Below are 20,923 nucleotides of genomic sequence, written 5' to 3' on the forward strand. Positions count from 1 at the left end.
AACAAATAACCATGTTTCTTGTTCAAGCATGATTAATAACTGGGTCTGAATCAAATAGAGATAAAGCCACACAACCTTCATCAGCTATAAGTTCAATTTAAGTATCTTTTTAAAATGGTCTCTCAAGAATTTGCTAGTTTCATCTCAACTAAATTACAGAACTTAATGGCAGTATGAATAAATAATAAACATTATTTCTGCTAGAAAATTATAACGTGTATGGAAGATAATCTTATCTTTTGTGATATAATGCTGTTATTTTATTTGTAATAAAAAACCTGTATAATTACACACACATATTAAGAGTATGTACTCTTTTCCATGACTACTGTTTCACAATATTCCTTCTGTTAGCCAAATGCTCACTAGAAATTGAATTTTGAACATGGGCTCCGGTCAGCAATATAATAAAGGAGAATCACAAGATAACACATCCTATTTGACAGTTATACACCATACTGAAAAAGAAAAAACTTTTCAGTTAAAAAAATGGGTGAGAGGAAATGGTCTTAAGTTGCGCCAGGGGACGTTTAGATTTGGTATTAGGAAAAGTTTCTTCACTGAAAGGCTTACCAAACCTTGGAACAGGCTGCCCAGTGAAGTGGTTGAGTCACCATCTCTGGAAGTATTTCAAAGAGGTGTAAATGTGGTGCTTAGGGACATGGTTTAGTAACTCCTAGTGACTGTGTCATGTCAATTCCTTGAAACCAGAGGCAAGTGTTCTAAACAATTAAAAGCAATCTTTCAGATGCAATAATTGCACATTAATAAAAGGTGTAAGCATATAGGAAGGATGCAAGTGTGCTCTGTCTATACAGTTCACCACTTCACAAGGATTTTAGGTCTGTATCTCTCCAAATACATTTTGTGTTTAGTGTAAATATATAATAAATTACCATTAGATGTTGATAGAACAGAGAGAGATGAGAAAGCTTCGTTTCTGAAATCCATATCAGCTTCAGTAAATATTACATGATGCTGACTGACAATATGTGTAAAGCTGTTGACATATGCTATTATTAAGTATCTGTTTTAATGTGTATGCCTATTAGAATAAGAACTTTATAACGCTGTATTAACCAACGTAATATGACACTTGCTTACATACTTCGAGGGCTTAGCTAAAACCATCCATGATATCTAGCTTAATTAATAGTTTTGAAAGCTGTCGAGTCAGGTTTCTTTTTTTAATATACCAGAGATATATGATGTGTGAAATGACTATTTTTGACACTGCCTTTTTCAAGAGTGTCAAATGGACATGAGGAAGAAGAACTCGTGTGATTAAAACTTTGTACTTCTGTTTCTATGATAAGCAAGCAGATAAAGACTGTACAGCTCTGCAGGAATGTGAGTCTTACACATGGAACTAACAGAAGAGTTTAGTTATGTCCTTTTGAATTGGACCAACATATAAACCATAGCTTCATCTCATTGACTGGTTACAGTTTCTTCACCTTCACCCAGCTATAGCCAAACTGGTGTCTTCCAAGTTTCCATTCATATTCAAAGTAATAGTCCATCAAATGTTTAAAAAGGAAAAAAAGAAGTCTAATTACACGTAGCATTGGACTAAGACACTAAACTCCATCAATACACTGCCGTCACAGGGATAGTACACAGGTCTAAAGGCTGGTATGTAAGTCCTGCTGTAAGTCTTTGGAGCAACAGCAAGACAAATCTTAAGACTAGATTTTAATTTCATTCAGTTTGAAAGCAAATTCTAAGCCTTTTTCACTGAAATGGTAGTTTTTAAGTGTCTATCAGAGAAAAATACGAAAACTAACAGGAGAAAAAAAAACACAACTCAAAACCCCCCAAAAAACATGTCTCTCCCCTGAGTTACTCACTAGCATCCTCTGGACTCTGTCAAGATCAAAGCTCTGGATTTTATAGCATAATACTAGTGCATTTTCTAGTCAAAATGGTTTACCAGAGAAATCGCAGTGAAATGGATAGTTAATTTTTCTTTGCTACATAAAGCTAGCAAGTAGCAGCACATCAATAAAATGATCCAGTATGTTATACTATTTCCAAAAGGATGTTTCGTTTAAAGAAAAAAGAAGTTGCATTTGCAGTAATTTGTTCTCAAAGTATGGGATTATTATTTATAAAACAGCCCTATTGTTATTTATACTTGCATTATGATAACACTCAAGGGCTCTCAATCAATACAGCTGATTGTACCACATACAAAAATTGAGAAAAGGCTGCATTCAGCCAGTATTTTCACCCATGTAGAAGTTAAATGTCTAGATGGCCCATATCAAGTAGGCACTCATGCTGCAAACCAATCCATCTGAAATTATTCATCTTAAAGTCATGCATTTAGTCTGAGCTAATTATCTAGGCTTCCTCTCTAATTAATAGGAAGAGACAGGCACCTTAAGAAGATGATTCATCTCTTCTTAAGATTGGTATAATGAAATGTTGGAAGTGATGCTCATGATCTTTTTCCACAGACGAGAAAGAGAGCCTAAACACCTAGCTTAGACTAGATATATACAAAAGGAGTAAACTTACATTAAATAAATCCCACCTTGATGGTGGGTTGCCTGTGTGCACTATGCATAAAATATGAAAAAACAACTTCGTGTAGTAAACACCACTTACATTTTTCAATTAGTATAACATGCTCTACCAACCTTACTGGCATAACAGTTTCTTACTCTGTAAGTCCACTGAAATCTGAGACTAGGGACAACTCTTCATGAGTTTTAGTGGCAAAATTTTGGTCCAAGGGATGCATATAAGTATTTTTCCTTTCCAGACTGTACGGCAATCTGATGAATATTCCATCTTAAATATTTTATTCTTTCATTACTCTCAAACAAAAGATATTTGATATAAGAATGATGACATCCAACAGCAAGGATTATTTTATAGGAATATTGGTAATTCTCTGATTGAAGTCAGCTCTAGCCAACCCTGTATTTAGGTTACAATCACAAGTCTGATCAAATAAATAAACATTACCTCCGAGAGAGTTCTGACAGAATAGAAATCACATTCCTCACTATTACACAAGCAGATGGTATTTCAAGGGAGGTGTTGTCAGAAGTGACCAACCAACAGACTATGAGCTCAGCCTGACTGTGGTTCACAGCCTACTCCCTACTGGCCTCTTGCCTAAGGGCTACACACACACAAGGCAACGAAAACAGCCTGTGGCTGGCTGGTCCTTGTCTAGATCCTATTCTTTCATGAGGTCCTTGTCACAGAAGAAAAAACACTTTAGCTCCTGACATATGACAAGAACAACTCTGTTGAAGTGTATGGGCACTATCCAGCAATTCACACAGATAGTGTACATTTTGGTCGTGTCACTGGAATGCACCTACTCACATGCTCAAATATCAAGTTCCCCTGACCCCCATCACACCATGGGAGACACTTTCATTCTCATGACAGGACAGTGATGCACATATTTGTCTTGTCACATAAGGGGTAGGAGAAGAGAGAGTAATGGTGTACTTATCATACAATATAGATAGATCATTTGATGGAGAAAGCGGTACTGCGAGCAGCCCTCTCATTCGTCCACAAGGAGCTGTTCAATCTGTCCCATCCCCTGAGAGGAAAGTTGTGTCTGGAATATTACCTACATCCAACCTCTGCGTTCTTTCCCAGAAACACTGTTGTAAAGAACATGTACTAGAAAAAGCATTACAGTATAAGAAAAAACCACACCTCCCATGTTTATCAAAACAAAATATCACTTCTATCTGCATTCGGATTATCTCAGTTTACCAAACTTACAGAAACCAATACCACTTTTTCACTGTAATGTATTGGATGCAGGTGTCACCGCGGTGGCAGCGGGGGGTTGCAAAGGGGCCCTCTGTAAGAAGAGACGAGGGGCTGCCCTGTGCCGAACACAGTCCATCCCAGCCAGCTCTGCAATGGACCCGTTGCAGGACACAGACCACCAAGCTGGAGGCACCCTGGGGAAATAGATTTAAAAAGGGCAAAAAACACTGCAGGGTGAGGGCAGTGGGAGGCAGACGGAGAGGAGGAGGGAAGAACAAGGCTCTAGTAGTAGGAGGTGCTCCACACTGGAGCAGGTACATGCCCAAAGGGACTGTGGCCTGCGGAGGACCCACACCAGAGGATAGGAAAAAAGCGAGAAACAAGTAGAGGCAGAGGGAAACAGCTAAGCACTGACTTCATCCTCCTGTGCCACTCGGTGCTTCACTGAAGGGACTGAGCACAACCTGCAGCAGTAACACAGCAGGAGGAGATGTCTGGAGTGAAGGTGTGAGGTGGAGGCTAAGAAGGTGGAGGAGAGTAATCTGAAGTTGAGCTGGGGAAAGTGGGAGGAACATTGTTTTTCCTGCATGTTTAAATGCTAGTCTTTTGTTGCTGTTTCCCAATACCCCAATCAGTAATTAAATATTCATGCTACCTGGCAATAAATTAAAATCCTCAAGTCGTTTTACCCATGACAGTACTCGGTAAGAGATTTCCCTGTCTTTATTTCAATCCATGAATCTTCTCACTCCTGTTCCTCCTATTTTCTTTCTCCCCTACCTCACTGGGGAGAGGAGGGAAGGAAGTGAAAGAGCAGCTGTGCGGGTCCTTGGCTGTTCACCAGGGCCACCCCACTGCACTTAAAACGAAAAGGGATGAATGAATCCAATGGCAAATTACTTTCATTGATTACCATTAGCTAAAAGTTTCTTTGCTGTGATCCAATCCATCCAGATCCTAAATGTGAGCCTTCTACTGGGATAGAAATGGAAAAGCTTTTTAAGTAAAAACTGATTCAGTTTGAGATCAGATGACTTATGGTGTTGCTGGTGGTTCACAAAACATAAAAGAATAGCTTCTCCTTCCTCTTCATTTGCACAACTAAGAGACATTTAACATAAATACGTGTAGCTGCTTAGTGAAGACCAAATTCCTCCTCTGCAGTTTCTAAAACAAAGGAAAACGTTTTTTGTTACTTCAGTCATACAACTAATATTCAGGGAATGGTATGTCCTCACTCTGCAAACAGTCATGAGCATGTCTCATGAAAAATTATTTGGAATTTTTTGACAAAATTATTCTGGTGGGAAAAAAAAGGCAAAAAAAGTTTTTTAAAATGTCACAACTTAAAAATGAAATTGTTCTCCTTTATTTTTTACACTTAGAAAAATAGCCTGTTTAGCATTTACAAGGTGAAACCAAACCACTTCCACTTTTGTTCTTCTTTTGGGCAAGAAGATATTTTTATTATGTTATTTTGAACAGGGTTAAACGATTACCCCCCAAATGCCCCGTTTTTAAGACTTAATGCAAAATTAGAGAAAAGAGATTACAATTATCCATTCATAATTTTTATTTTGCCCCAGTCAACATGATGGGGAAAAAAGCGTCATAAATAAATAAATAAATAAATAAATGGTAAGTAATTTTCTAACCCGCTCTAATGCAGAGATACTCCACTAGCATTATTCACTGTAAACACTAAAAGCACAAAATTGCTTTAAAATAAAATACAATTATTGGAAAACAGATTTGGAAACAAATGACATGGATCATGAATTGGGAGGTCTTACAAATCAGCCTGGAAAGAACACTTACTGTACAATTAGTAAAAGAAGGATTATGAGGTGCATAGTGGTTATATAGCTGCCTGATTTCAAACTGCACAGGTCAGAATCTTAAAAAAACCAAAATGTGCAAACCACAGGGCAAAGACATTTACAAAATAAGACATATACATTAGCCAATTCAAAACATTTAATAATTTCCTAATTTCAGTAAGTATACAAAGGAAGAGCTGACTTACTACCCCATCAAGAAAAAAAAGTTAATATAATTAACTTGGTGAAATATTTGAGAGACAGGATTTAAACAGAATCACAGGAATAGGCAACAAGTAGAATGAAAGTCTTAAAATGAAGGCTATCCGAAACAGTAAATTCTAAGACTAAAAATACCTGTCTACAATACGAGAAGAGGCTAAGTGAGTCCTTAGAGTCTGACCAAAAAAAAAAAAAAAAGTATCTCAGTGTAGAAATTAATATACTGTATTGCAGCAATACAGGAAAACCAGCAATTTAAGCCACAAGGTATCCAGGTTCCTTCTGCCCTGTGTGAGTAGAAAACTCTTGCTCCTTTCCTTCCACCCCTTCCCACTTCCCCCCCTTTCTTTTTCTTTTCTCTAGTTTGTTCTTTCTCTCTTTAATAGGAACTCTAGGAAACTTGTAATTCTTGCAGTTATATCAGAACACCATCCCTTTGCACATAGGAGATAAGAGGCAAAATCCCAACATGACAAAATGAAGGAAAATTATCATTAGCTCAAGACTATATTAATTCACTTCATTTTCACCTTATTTTGTATGACATTTCAAGAGCACAAATAAATACAAAAAGTATTCCAAAAAGGCATTTTTTCCATTTTCTTGTGGTACATATTTTCTTGTGGTACACCAGTATTAATTTCCTTTTCGCATTTGAGAAGTTTCTCAATAATAGCTGCGGGGGTCTCATTATCTTTTGGCCTGGAGTATGCTGCAAGTATGTTTGAAATGAATTATACGCTTTTCCAATCATATCAGAATGTCTTTAAGTTTTTAAGAAAGGACATTGTCCTTTGCTCTGTGCCTTTAGTTAGACACAACCTCATGTTTTTAAAGGATGGATTCTGTTCATCAGTGAAAAAGAACATACCAGTCCCTCTGTCCAACAAACATTTTTCTGGACTAACACTTTACTACTGTTATTAGACAACTGCTATAATAGACAAAATACCCATTTGTCTATTATAATAATTTATATGAATGGGAGATGTGATACTTCTTACATAGCTAAGAGTAACTTTTGTGAATGACTAATCCATACCAGCAGCTTCTAATTTTCTTCATCATAGTTGCCAGTTCTGTCAGCAGTGCAGAACATAAACATTACCAAAAAAAAAAAAAAAAAACCCACAAGAGGCTAAAGTAGCCTTCTAGTTTACTGACTTTGACTTCTAATCACATTTTGTAACACTAAGGATTCCTGCAGAAAGCATGCTTGCATACAACACCATACAACCACCAACTGGTCTAGTTTAAGACAATGTCAGAGGAAAACAGGTCGGTCTGAGCTCTGTGCCCTAAGATTTCCTTATGAATATGGTTAATCAACCAATTCTTTAGCGTGGTAGAAAGATCAGGGCATTTTTACACCATTACTTTTTAATTTAAAACTTTAGTCCAGGATATCCAGGATCACTATCACTGTGAACTTGAAGTAGTTCAAAGTTTTATGTTCACAGCCCAGAGTGCCATAGCCACAATTCTTGTTAAGCATCTTAACAATCCATCTTAAATGTCTTGTCTTCCTCTTATCCCTCTTCTCACCCTAATTTTATTTCATTCCTCCACATCCCCAAATCTCCTCTCATACACAAACTCTTCTGCAACTCTAATCTTTCTAAACCATGCCCTCTCCTATTCCAAATCCCTTCCTACTCAAGAAACCTACATTAATGTGCCATTGATCTAAACTTGGACTGAATACCTCTTGGGATGCAGCTCCTCGACGCCTCCGATTCTGCTTGCCCAGGTACTGCTATTGTCACTACCACTCTACCATTACTACCCTTGATGCTGCTGCTGCATCTCTCTGCTTGCCTCCTCCATGACTCCTCTGCCCACAACATAGGCTCTTCCACCAGCCAGCAGTATACAGTGCTCCCTGTTGGTGACTGTGGCTCTCCTGGGATTAAAAGAGCCTTCAGCTGTTGGTCTGACAGGGATTTAACACCTAGGTACAGGTCTGCACTTACTAAAATCCACCTGGAGGGAACCCTAAAGGCAGAAGCAAAAAAGATGTTCGTGAGAAAACAGGATGTATGGAATCCATATTATTAAAGAGTCATTACAAAACTGCATAGCAGGCAGTATGTGTAGTCAGATTCTGTTCAACATTTGGTTAAATAGGCTTCTCCTCTTCCATTTTCCTTCTTCTTGTCTCAGCACAGTTGTCCAACTGTAGTTTCTCTGTATAAGCCTGGCAGATCACAGAAGTGATTTTTTCCTTACCTTTTCTCTTTCTCTATTATTCCTTGCCATCCTCTCTATCTCAGTGATTTCTCTTATAGATAATTACACACAGAATCACACAGAATCACTAGGTTGGAAAGGACCTTCAAGATCATCAAGTCCAACCATTAATCCAGCGCCACCATGTCCCCTAAACCATGCCCTGAAGCGCCACATCCACATGTTTTTTGAACACTTCCAGGGATGGCGACTCCAGCACCTCCCTGGGCAGCCTATTCCAATGCCTGACCACCCTCTCAGTGAAGAAATTTTTCCTAATATCCAATCTAAACCTCCCCTGGCGCAACTTGAGACTATTTCCTCTTGTCCTATCACTAGTTACTTGGGAGAAGAGGCCAACACCCTCGTCGCCACAACCCCCTTTCAGGTAGTTGTAGAGAACGATAAGGTCTCCTCTCAGCCTCCTCTTCTTCACACTAAACAACCCCAGTTCCCTCCGCCGCTCCTCATAAGACTTGTGCTCCAGACCCCTCACCAGCTTCGCTGCCCTTCTCTGGACACGCTCCAGCACCTCAACATCCTTCTTGTAGTGAGGGGCCCAAAACTGAACACAGGATTCAAGCTGCGGCCTCACCAGTGCCGAGTACAGGGGCACGATCACTTCCCTACTCCTGCTGGCCACACTATTTCTGATACAGGCCAGGACGCTGTTGGCCTTCTTGGCCACCTGGGCACACTGCCCGCTCATGTTCAGCTGGCTGTCAACCAGCACCCCCAGGTCCCTTTCCGCCAGGCTGCTCTCTAGCCACTCCTCCCCAAGCCTGTAGCGTTGCATGGGGTTGTTGTGGCCCAAGTGCAGGACCTTGCACTTGGCCTTATTAAACCTCATACAGTTGGCCTCTGCCCATTGATCCAGCCTGTCCAGATCCCTCTGCAGAGCCCTCCTACCCTCCAGCAGATCAACACTCCCCCCCAACTTGGTGTCATCTGCAAACTTACTGAGGGAGCACTCGATCCCCTCATCCAGATCATCAATAAAGATATTGAGCAAGACCTGCGCCAGAACTGAGCCCTGGGGAACACCGCTTGTGACCGGCCGCCAGCCGGATTTAACGCCGTTCACCACAACTCTCTGGGCTCGGCCATCCAGCCAGTTCCTCACCCAGCGAAGAGTAAACCTGTCTAAGCCACGAGCCGCCAGTTTCTCCAGGAGAATGCTGTGGGAGAGGCTGTCAAAGGCTTTACTAAAGTCCAGGTAGACAACATCCACAGTCTTTGGTCATAGGGTCACCTGGTCATAGAAGGAGATCAGGTTGGTCAAGCAGGACCTGCCTTTCATGAACCCATGCTGGCTGGGCCTGATCCCTTGGTTGTCCTGCAGGTGCCCTGTGAGCACTCTCAAGACCAACCGCTCCATAATCTTCCCTGGTACAGAGGTCAGGCTGACAGGCCTGTAGTTCCCAGGATCCTCCTTCCGGCCTTTCTTGTAGATGGGCGTCACACTGGCAAGCCTCCAGTCTTCTGGGACCTCCTCTGTTAACCAGGACTGCTGATAAATGATGGAGAGTGGCTTGGCAAGCTCCTCCACCAGCTCTCTCAGTACTCTCGGGTGGATCTCATCAGGCCCCATAGACTTGTGGGTGTCCAGGTGGTTTAGCATGTCCTTGACTGCTTCCTCCTGGATTATGAGGAGTATATTGTGCTCTCCATCCCCATCTTCCAGCTCAGGGTGCTGAATACCCTGTGGATACCTGGACTGGCTATTAAAGATTGAGGCAAAGAAGGCATTAAGTACCTCAGCCTTGTCCTCGTTCTTGGAGACAAAGTTGTCACTAGTTGTGTTTACCCCCAGTTAGCTGGTTAGATGTGTATGAGATTACAAAGGAAGATATTAGATTTATTTAGTATCACTTACAAAATCACAGTTACATTTTGCAGGCTTCTACCTTTGAATCGAACGGATTTTATCATATTGCATACAATGCACACAAACCAGAGTCACTTCAAAACTACAAGCTTATTTCAGAACCTAGCCCACTCCAAAACTATTTAACAATTAATTTCCATTTGATTCTGGAAACAGAGTCCATAATCAAAATTACATACACTTTTAACATTACTTTTTAAACAACCAGAGCCTAAGTGGTAAGAGAAAAACTGCTGCTGCACAGCTGGAAAATGTTCTAGTTCACAAACACCCTGCTTGCTTTTTTGTTCAAAACGCTTTCACAATTCAAGTAAAGCTTATACTCCTTTTAACCTGTTGTAGGCAGGGAATGTTCTACTCCATTGCAATACTTACTGAAGTGCATTTTCTTACAAAATAATTTGCCACTACAGTTGATAGTATATTACAGACAAGTATTATATATATACAATACTGCAGACAGTATTAGCATCCTTTTTTTTTCTTTCTTCTATAAATTACATTGCATTAAGTTACTGTTGAAAAGACAACACTGCACGTTATTACTTCTCATAATTGCTAATTTCCTGCCATGAAGAATTTGCTTTGAGCTGTGAAAGAATATGAACTCCAACTATGCTTGACCTCAATGTTTACAATGAAACTACATATCGATTACAGACTTTGAGGCAGGAGCAGCATTTTACCTTACAGCATGGAATGGTTTCAGTTTCTGTCTCTAGTTTTCAAACAAGATGGCTGTGCACTTATTATCGGTAAATGGGTACAAAGTCCAGTCACGTGCACTGAAACAGAAAGGTGGAGGGGAAGAAAGAAGGACACCACTGAAAAAGACAGCTTCTTACTATGCAACACCGACACCATTTCTTTACAAGACACCACTTCACTAGCAGGAAACAGCCTCAACATATTTTCATAATGCCTATGTACACATGCCTAGCCAAGACACTTGTTTTAGTTTGTTGCTGAAGATCTCCTGTTAGGCTTTTCAAATGCTAGTGACTTTGCAATGTATTTTTGGAAAACAAGGGCAGCGCCAGGATCTCAGGTACATTTCTGCCTTCTGTACACATGGTAAGCATTCCTGCTGAATATCTGCATAGCAACTTCTAAGCCACTGCATTAAAACCCCTTTTGAAGTATAATTTCAGATCAGTGTCTTTCAAACTTTTCCATTGGATTTATAGAACTCGAGATTCTCTGTATATAAATACTGTACACCATATCCCATCCTGGTTTGTTTACTTGTGCATTATCTTAGAAACTATATGTGGTCCCAGAAAATTACTTCTCCCAGGAAGTCCAAGGACCCTAATACAAAAAATCATTCGTTAAACTTTGAAAAGTGCTAGCTAGTTTATCCTCCTCCCTCCACCATAATTTATGTATTTTTCACAAGGAAACTTGATCAGGAAGAGAAAGATGCATGTCCAAAGATGTGTGACAATCGATGCTAATGAAACTTAACAGAATCCAAGCCTTACTTTCTAAATATAAAATTTTACTTTTCTTCCAGGCAAAACACTGATGCTAACAATGACTGGGAGAAATCAAATTGAACCAATGTTTTTGAACAGCTGTCTAAATGCAAAGTTTAAATTATGTTTTTCTGTGGTTCAAGAAATCAGTACAGCTTGTTCAGAGCTCTTCTGCATTTTTCCTCCATCTGCTTTAAAAAAACCCACTGTATTGTAACAACTTTGAAACAATTTTAAATTACCAACATTTTCTCTGTCTCAAACACAAATAGGAAATGATAGTTCTACCTTAAACCTTTGAAAAACGGCACCTATTGTCTTGCAGTTGTTGAAAGCATTAACAAGTGAAAATAAAGACAATTTTAAAAAACCTTGTCAATCTGCTAAAACAAATAACCAGCTAGTTTTTAAACCCTTTGATTAATCATATTTTTAGATACAACATATTTTAGAAGGTACTGAGAAAAAATCCTTCATATGGACATAAGCAGTACAAGAGATACAAGAGACACAACATTCACTGACAAAACACAAAAATGTTTGTACTTCCCCAAGTTTCTTACGTTCATACACTGCAACTCTTCAGAAATGTATAATAACAATTATTTACCTACAAGAAATTTTATTAGAATTATTAAGCAACATTAATTCCAAAACTTATTATAATGTAAATTATAAGAAAGTAGTGATAAAACAAGGATATGTATGCCAAAATATAAATGGATTAAATGAAAAGCAGACTTCTCTGTGCTAATTAACGTAACAATTCAAGGCACTTGATATGGAAAACAAAAATGCAGTGTAAAAAGATCCATTCATTCTAAATAAAACAACATGCAAAAAATTCCAGTTAATGAGTGAAAAAACAAACTTCTCCCCCTCTCCTATCCAAATCTGAGCACTGAATGAAGACTGAACTGAGGGTTTTTCTTTGTTTGAGTTTCTTCTCCATGTTTGATTAGAAATCACTAAAGGGTGCTAAAGTGACAATTACTCAATGACTTCAATGCATAAATACAACAGAAAACTGAAATGCTAACAGGGAAGCTGAATTTAAGCCATGGTAAATAGGGTACTAAGTTACTCACTAATGTATTCTCCAATGATATCAAACAGATCGATACTGTTTAATGGATTGTATTATCTGCTTCGACCAATAGGTGTTTTTGTGGTTTGTTGTTTTGGGTTTTTTTCCTTCCCACATGGCTATGTACACCAAGTCCAACTTTGTTTTTTCTTTCATAATTTGCTAGCAATATTGTTTTTTAAGACACTTTGGTCTTCTGGTCACCGAGCAGGAAACAGTATCTACTCATTTATATATGAACATTCATATGTATAAGAGTTCAACTCATTAAATTGGTAAAGGAAATTATTTTGTAAATAGTGTTTGGTAAGAAAAGGATATAGAAGGATGCATGACTAGAATTATTGGTATCTCCCGGAAGGGCAGCACTGCAGTGAGGTAGACCTTGTGCCTCAGTTCATCAAATCATCTCTGCCAAAGCTTTAAAAGTTTGGTATCAAACTTAATCACACCACTAATTGTTCATCTACCAGGTACAGTACCTGTGTCTTTGTACAAACAAAACATGATACACTGCTGTCTTAGACTTGCTGAACATTGGTGCACATCTAAATGCTTAAGCTTCCACATAAATCTACTAATACAAACTTATAACAAGGATTCAAATGAAATACCAATAACAAAGCTAAAAATGGAACAAAGGATATTTGTTAACTTCTCTTATCATAGTAAAACCCAAGAAACTCAGCTAATTTAGAAAATATTTTTGAAAGTCACACATATCCAGAATTAAAAGAAACAGCCCTGCTGTTCCCAGGGACTTTGTACAAATTGGATGATTGGATGTTAGACAATATTTATTCTGCAACTGATCTTTAGTGAAAAAAGATACTTAAACTTCATTCATTCTTCGGCTTAATCCAAAAACACCAGTGACAAATTTCACTCTAAAAATTCTAAGGCCCTGTAGTTATCCAAAAGGACATAAGAGAATTGTTATACAAACTTGTGAAATGTGTGGATTGCAGAGAACTTTGTGCAGTTCTGAGGAAGTGACAATGGCTTTTATGCATGGAACTCAGTAACAGGGTCTAATGATTTTGGTATTTTTGTTCATGGTTGTGCTTAAATTTAGTTAAGAGTTGCATATAGGAGCTTAGCTGGAAGAACATATCAGCTATGCCATGTAAGAATAAAGATCCAGGTTTTGTAGTTGCTGTAGCCATAGTTTCTGACTATCAAATAATACTTCTCTAAGTTACCTCAAGTCACAAACAGAACAGGATCTTTAAAGAAAGATGGGGTTGAACAGACAGGAAAAATGTATTTAACTGGATCTACTAGATAATGTATTTTATTTCCTGGATCTAATGAAGTCAGAAAAATCAGATGAATATGCAAGTCACAGAATCATAGAACAGTTTGGGTTGGAAGGGACCTTTAAAGGTCATCTTGTCCAAGCCCCCTGTAGTAAGCAGGGACATCTTCAACTAGATCAGGTTGCTCAGAGCCCCGTCCAACCTGACCTGGAATGTTGCCAAGGATGGGGCATCTACCACCTCTCTGGGCAACCTGTGGCAGTGTTGCACTGCCCTCATTGTCAAAAATTTCTTCCTTCTATCTGGTCTAAATCTACCTTCTTTTAGTTTAAAACCATTATCCCATCACCCCCCTTTGTCAGGTCCTTCAAGAAACAACAATCACCCAGCTAAACATATTAAAAAATTGCAAGTGAGCAAGGTTTTACTATAATTCCAACAACTTTAAAAAGCTTTAGCGCGGACACCGCCCCAGAAGATGCTGGTAGAGATTCAGTGACAAGAGTGCCATCTACTGAGTGAAGCTCTATGCTTCCTGAAGCATAGAGGCTTCCCACCCAGATCTGCACATCAAGAATACAGCCTAACCATATCTCATTTCACGACCGTAACACAAGGTGGCTAGTCTCTGGATGGCACAACCTACTTAATTAGTATATACAGCTGTCTTAATTTTGAAAGTCTTGTTAATAGCTTTTGGAAAATCGCTTTAGTCTATTTTTTTCCAGATGAGGGTGTAATTGTTGGCCTAAAAAGGAAAAGGCAGTGAAAAAGGATTATGAAGCCAGGCTGTCAAATGGGGTCGTTAATATTACTCATTCCCTATCGCTTGTAGCAACCACTGGTCTAAATGACACATGCAACATTTTTGAAACAGTAATACAACAATTCATGCTGTAACACAGCTTCTTGCAGATAGCTGCCTCATCAGGCCTGCAAGATAGTAAGTTTTCATACTTAAAAATGCAGAAAAATCTTCCAGCTGTATGAAGAGGTTGTAAGCTCTTCATGGGCTAGATACATTGCCACTGATGTCTTTCACTGAAGTATAACACTGACTATTCTTAATTAATGAGGTTACAGCTAGGAGTGATCCATAAAGAAATTTTAAATTGGGTAAGTGGTAACAAAAGTTTTCAGCTTTTGGCTTGGTACAAAATGGGGAATGACCTGACTAAGCAGCAGTAGTAAAAAATATTCTAAGAATTACAAATCACTCATTAGTGAACAAAATAAAACTATGGCAAAAAAAGGTAGTTAAGTTCCTATGTTAATTCAAAGGTAAGCAGTATGTGGGACTACGAAGTAAAAGATGGCCTTTCTATTTGTCACTTACAAAACCCACAGCTACAAAAATGTACCCGAGTGCTAGACTTCTCTAAGGATGCAGAAAATCTAGAAACCTGAAGAGCAAATCAAAATGCTAAAAGGTTCAGAAAGCTAACTTATGAGGAAAGGTTAAAGGAATGAAATTCATGAAATTAAAAAAAAGGCAGAGAAAGAATATGGGATATCCTAGTAGAGCAAAAGATTCACTGAAAGATTTAGAAAACTTTATGCATAATGTCTGGATAGACATTTTGAGCATATACAATTCTCTCAAAGAATTTATGTAGATCTTGAACATCTCCTGTGGTCTTACCTGTATGTGATCACATGAAACAGAAATCTAGGAATCTTTCAATTCTGCAGTGTCACTGTGAGCAGCATTCACCTTACAGAACCCAAGGTGAAATGTTTCAGATGCACTTAGTAGGTGGAACTAGCTGGTTTAGGAAAAAAAATAAATAATCAGTCTCACTGGCTTGACAGTACTGGGACTACAATCTTTCCTTCTAGATATCCCTAATATCTAACCGTATCAGTATTTACAAGTGGCATTTCTTGTTGTACAAATGTTTTATGAAAACAAGTATGTTATTCATCTTTTGCTATGAAAATTTTAGTTCCAAGTATAAAATAAGAAATAAGTCTACATCAGTTTCTCATATATTTTGTTACAACACACTGAATCTAATTCCTCAAGGCATGTAAACATATGCTTAACTTAAAAGTGGATGGAAAACCTAATGAAGGGACTATTTCGTCACCCAAAAATTAGTCAGTGCCCTACATGATACTGTTCACAAAGCATATGTGACATTGGCTGTCCACAACAGCATGTTCTGGAGTATACTACCAGTGCATGTTTGCGTGTCCGCACACGTACGGAGGAAGACAGGGCAGTAGCTTCAGGAGGGAAGACAGGAATTCCAAAAATGGAGTTATGACTTGGTTGGGAGGTACACTAACTATAGTCAAGGAAAAGTCTCAACTCCCCTAGTCAAGAACAGCCTATATATCCAATACAACTCGGCTGCAATAGGGACTCAGGAAGCATCTGGCTAACTCTGCTTGGCACTGGCCCCTCTCCTCTGCCTTCTCACCACTTCTGCTTCCTAATCAGAGTTGCTACTTTTTATGTTCCTGCACACTGTTATGGCTTCTCTGGCTAGCTAGATCTAGCCATTCAGACTGCTAGAATCACTTGGGGGGGGGGGGGGGGAAGGAAAGTTGTGGTACTGTACAAGAGTTGGCCTCCAGTAGTCTCCCTGACCTACCTAGGCTGATAGTATGTTTACCCAGATCATACAGACATTCTGAGCTGAGCGTCAGTGAGCTCACTTATCTCTCCTCGACTCCTCTCAGTAGGTACAAAACTGTAAGGGCATGCACCCACAAAGCTGGCAAAATATCTGACCTCTGGAGATTCAACTCTCCAGTTTGTTGCATGCTGAGTGGGGAATACGCTTATAAAACCTGAATCTGGAGCATTACAGACCAGTGACTTATAGACCTTGTTATCCAGAGAAGCACAATTCCTTCTCTCTTTTCCATCTGAAGATGTAATTACTGCAACCTTTGAAGAGGTTGAGCTTAGGAACACAAGACTGAAGGGGACCACTGGAAGGGTGACTGCATTCTGTTCTACCCTTATTTCTGGCAACACAATTATAGATGTCTTGCTCAGGAAGCTTGACAGAACATGTATTCCAAATGGCACTACAAATACAAAACTTCTCCTATAATCTGTAACAATCAAACTGTAGTAAAATGAAGAAATATAGCCAGAAAATTCACAGGCAGACAAGAATGAAAACCAAGAGCATAACCACTATTTTAGGCTCCTTGCAACAATGGAAAGCTAGATAAATAAATAAAAGTTGCAAATGGTCTTACAGAGGAAGCCCATATCACACAGGAAAAGCAAACAAGATACAATACTTCAGATCTTGTCTGGGGATGCAATCCCTTCTGCCCTATTTCTGATAGTTTAAGGCTAAGCAGGACCCACCTATTAAGCACTTCAGGATTTAAATTACAACGACACTACTAATCACCTGAACACTTTGCCTGTGTGCAGCCAATATTTTACTATAAGACCAAAAATGATGTCAAAAAGCTAATTCACAAGCCATAGAGGAGAGAAAATTATTCTCACTGACTTTAATGGAAACAAAAAAAGGCCCTGAAGCATGGCATTAAGGCTTAATTTCCTAACTTCAGAAACTGTTCACTCTATTGTAAAATCCCATCAATAAATACAGCAATTGACATCTAAAAATATCTTGGATTCCTTGTTCCCTCTTGTGTGCTTGGTTGGCTTTTCTAGAATTTCACCCCTCATTGCTGCTTAAGAACCTTTTTTATAGTGCCTCATCTAAATTTATAGATGATCAACATGTATCTTCTTCACTTTATTCTCCTGAAGCATAACACATCATCCTTCTTGCCATTGTGAGTAACCCACCTGTAGTTGGTGGCAAATATCAAAATCCAGAAAATGGATGGCTCTACTCCCTTGGCTGTAAGAAGACCCATATGATTCATTAGAGATTATATACTCCTTTTTGACTTACGTAACCAATAAAACATGACTTAGGTCAGCAGGTATATGGTATTATTTAATTGCCTTAAGACATATGCTCATTTTCCCTTTTGCAACCGTAAGAACATGAACTGAAACAATAAAGTTCACTTAATTCATATTCTTAGGGTGAAAAGCTTTTGTTTGATGACATCGAGCACTGTGAGGCGTTTTATTTTCTGAGGGCTTAACAGGCTCAGCTATAGCAACTGTTGTGAATCTCAGCTCATACCTGAATTAAATTACGTGTAACTAAGTCATTCCAAGTAATTTGTTACTAATAGTGGGTTTAACAGCTGTCCATGTAAATCATTGTGAAAGCTTTTAAATTACTGGATTTATACAAGTCTTTAGATTCTTTTTTAATATTCAAACCAAAATGGATTATAATTTGTTTATCCTCTTTGCCAAGGCGCCTGCAGAACAAGAAAAATACAGTCAGTCATTTCTATGTGAAACACATAGTGCATGATGCTCCTATCAGTAGTATAAAAAACACGTACATGAATCCATGTTTTGAGCACAATATGAAGTAGTGAAATAGGAAACTGCAATTTTTGAGTCACATATATTACCTAACAAAACACTAAAGCATATTCTGAAGCTTTTCCTCTCCAGGAAAAGAACTTAGTCAGGTATGTTTCAGTGATGTGGAAAACTTTCTAGCTTCAAGGTAAAGAAAACCCAAAAGAACATACAAAGGTTAAAAAAAGGTTATGAGGACTGCATACATAAAACATTGTGTTGCACACTTTGATATGCACCTGACTATTTTCACCTTATCTCACATGCAAGAACAATAAAAAGAAAGTGATTTCAACATATTATTACAAAGCCAGAGAAAATAGACTTGTTTGGCTAAGAGCTAACTATAGGCAACTGATTTACAGTTGTTTGAAACCTGGACATCTAGCACTTATATGTACCATGTAACACCATGAATTTAAAACTCGGCAAAGATTTATTCATCTGTGCTCAGATAGCAAGTTAAATTCATTTAAAAAAATGTACACTAAGTTAACTGTGCTCTTCAGACTTTGCAGGATTTAAGTCTACTTGCATGATTACATCTCAGTAACCCAAGTTTACCCTTCTCAATAAGAATACATCAGGTTTGTAGGCATATAATTAACTATCAGTTTTTATGGTTCCTGTACCTCTACCACAGTATGCTTCTCACAACTCAAAAGTTATTGAAGTCCTCATCACTTGAAACATGCTTAAAATAAATAATAAAAAAGTAGCAAACAAAAAAAAAATCAATTGCACAATTCTCAATCTCAGTTTTTCACTCCTTAAAAAAAAAACCCAAAGCCAAATACTACTGCTGAGACTTTTGAGACAAATACTTAAGACAGCTCAAATAAATGTCAGATCACCATTTTCACTTACTTGTGCATCTAGAAAACTATGGTCTACCATGAATTAAAAGCTCTGCTTGGACTTTCATCCCATTTCATTCTGTTAGTAAGAAGACTTAGTCATACTGAATAAACCTAAACAGTTTGGCTATATTGGGAACATTTTCCTGTGTTTGCATGTAGCTTTGAAGAATCAAGTAAACTAACATTACACTGATAATCACTGATGAGCCAGAGTAAAGCAAAGCAAATTGAGGTCATCAGCCTGTCAGGTAACCTGACCGTCTGGAAATGTGCACAGTAAGAATTTTAACACAGACCACTTAACCCTAAAAAGGTTAATCTTGTGTATTACACTTGAATTTTTGTGGGCTTTTTTGATATAGGTAGCCTTCAGGATTTATTTCCACTTTAAATACTCAGAAGTTTTGCACTAGCCTTATGTTTTCCAACATGAACTGGTGGTTTACACACTAAAAATAGTAAGTATCACTGCTTTTGAGGAGGGTGGAGGAGGTGGAGTTGTGATCAAAATACTTACGCTTTTCTGTAATCAGAACAATTAATCAAGATACCTGACTGATGTAGCTTTTTCTTGTTAACAGGTACAGGTGTTACTGTGCCAGCAAATACAATTAAAGACAGGTTCTTTAGAAAACTTGATAATTAGAAAGTGGATGCATCCACCTCAGGTACAATTGCCACACAATCTCATTAGTCACTCTCTAGAAATTTTTGCCACAACAGCATACTCTCTTGCAGCAGAAACACATTCTTTCATATAATAGCAGAATACTACCACTGTATGTATTGACATTACTATAATGATTTTTTTATTCCTTTTAACAGATTAACACTTTTTTGGACATACTGTATTTAGGATTTTACCTTTCTATTGATTCTGGCTATGCTCCCATCTAAGTGAACTACTAAGGAAACTAATGCATTTACTGCCTGAATCAAAGTTCAAACATTGACCTGCTCTCCTGTGTTTACTACAGAAACAGTAACATTCATATTGTAAGTTTACAAAGAAAAATTTAATGTGGAAGCACGGGACCCATTTTCTGAAATCTACACAGGAACTAACAGATGCATGTCATTTTTAAAAGACATTAAGGCACTGTGCAGTCTTTATCTTAGCCTTTACAGGCAGGACCTAAGCAGCATTATCAAACATAACCATTAAAAAATGAGACAAGTAAAAAAAAAAAACATAAAATGAACTGAAAACTCGAAAAACTTTGTTTGAAAGTAAAGTTTTATTATTAAAAAGTTAAAAGTAAAGGCCAAGGGTATTTTATTTGTAGTCTTATTTCCAAGATAGGAGGAGGTATGACGACTTTGCGTCTGTGATATATCTCACAAATGGAGGTTGAGGGTTCTTTTAAGGGATAGGCTTTGGGGGTAGATAAGATGCATAAGGGGACTAAGTTAAAACTCAAATATGACTGTATGACACCTACAGTTAGGGCTTTAAAAACTGCCACTAGCTTGCTAAAATGGTGAAATATTGCCAATTCAAATGAAGGCACCGTCAGAAAAAAATGAATTACTGAGAGGCCTACCTACAGACAAGAGACAGGACTTCCCTCATGCAAGCTGCCACTAACCACTGCCTTCACACCCAACTGCAAAGCAGTACAAGTCTTCAAGCCAGTATATCACCTTGGGAGCCAAATACAGCTCTTTTCATGTCTGCTTCTGCAGCTGGTATTTCAACGATCTTGATGCCCAGCAGTGAGTTACCTGCACAAAAAAAATTAAAAAGGGGAGGAAAGGAAGACCGATGAAGAAAGTTACCTCCTTCCCTCACAACTGCCCAGTCAAAATCGGGTGGTGGGTCCCTGCAGGAAGATTTTGCTTGGTTCTTGAATGTTTCAGAAAAAAACCCCAAAAACCAACAACACAAAACAACCCAA

Source organism: Phaethon aethereus (assembly GCF_964289735.1).
Source record: "Phaethon aethereus genome assembly, chromosome: 1".
Classification (NCBI taxonomy): Eukaryota; Metazoa; Chordata; class Aves; order Phaethontiformes; family Phaethontidae; genus Phaethon; species Phaethon aethereus.